This window comes from Eulemur rufifrons, chromosome 30 (assembly GCF_041146395.1).
Source record: "Eulemur rufifrons isolate Redbay chromosome 30, OSU_ERuf_1, whole genome shotgun sequence".
Taxonomy (NCBI): domain Eukaryota; kingdom Metazoa; phylum Chordata; class Mammalia; order Primates; family Lemuridae; genus Eulemur; species Eulemur rufifrons.
The window spans coordinates 61733574-61734623 of record NC_091012.1 but is presented as its reverse complement, the minus strand read 5'-3'; the positions used below and the strand labels follow the sequence as shown (position 1 = coordinate 61734623).

General features: G+C 38.8%; 1 pseudogene; it reads right to left on the bottom strand.

The window, feature by feature from the left end:
* Positions 1 to 501: 501 nt before the first annotated feature.
* LOC138379201 (small nucleolar RNA U3) lies at positions 502 to 595 on the bottom strand (annotated as a pseudogene).
* Positions 596 to 1050: the final 455 nt, after the last annotated feature.

Genomic DNA, 1050 nt, shown 5'->3' with positions numbered 1-1050 from the left:
ATCCTTCATGATTCAGATACTACTTAAGGAACAAATCCTAATATTCCATAGCTATGTGTGTGTGTGTGTGTGTGTGTGTGTGTGTGTGTGTGTATCTTCCAAAAGGCGGAGGCCTCCATGGACAACTCTTCCATTTTATATAGATAGATGATAGATAGATAGGTAGATATGGTATAGGAAAGTAGACATTCCGATTGCTTTTATAATTTGTTGGCTTAGTCTGCAGTTGGTGTCACACTCATAACTTCCAAAGGAGATTTTGTTGGACACTTTCTCACACAGTCAAATTGGAAGAACAGTTTCTAGTTCTTATGGTGAAAACAAGGTTCTTTGCCTCAATGAATCAGTATGGTTAATTGAAAACTCACTGGTCATGCGAAGCCATCAAAAGTTTATTCAGAAGTTAATCACAAGAGGGCACTATTGCCTATGAAAATGAATCCGCATGTGTAATGATTTGTTGAGCTCATTGTTGGTTGTGGCGGGGTTGTCTAAAGCCCTGCTTCCAGATTTCTTGTTTTAAGCTTCATGTATTCTTTCAGCCTCATAAAAATCAATAGAAAACTATAGAAATGATTCCTGAAAGTATAGTCTTAAAATTAATTACAAATATTTTAAGAAGTGGCCCAGTTTCCCAATGTCTGCATCCAAAATGAAGGGACAGCTTTGCTGTCAAAGATTTTCTTCTCAAGAACCTGATTAGGAGTTGGCTCTGGTAGCACTTACTGTGCCTCTCAACACAGAAGCAAAGAACAATCACTTTTGTTTGGCCAGCACTTCACTTGGTTTCTTTGGCAGAGAACCTCATTTCTCAGGCTGGACTATACAAACACCTTCATCCCTTGGCAGCTCCAAAATAAATTGAATAACATTTTAAAATCATATGTCATTTCCATTTTAGAACAGTGGTTTTTAGAGTGGGTGCTTGGGGTGGACTTGGGATTCAGGGTGCTTGGAAGGTTAGTATGGTGGACTTCTAAGTTGGGATTGAATCCAGATAGGCCTGTCTCAGACCCAAGTTCTACATCAACAAATATTCACTGGATGCTT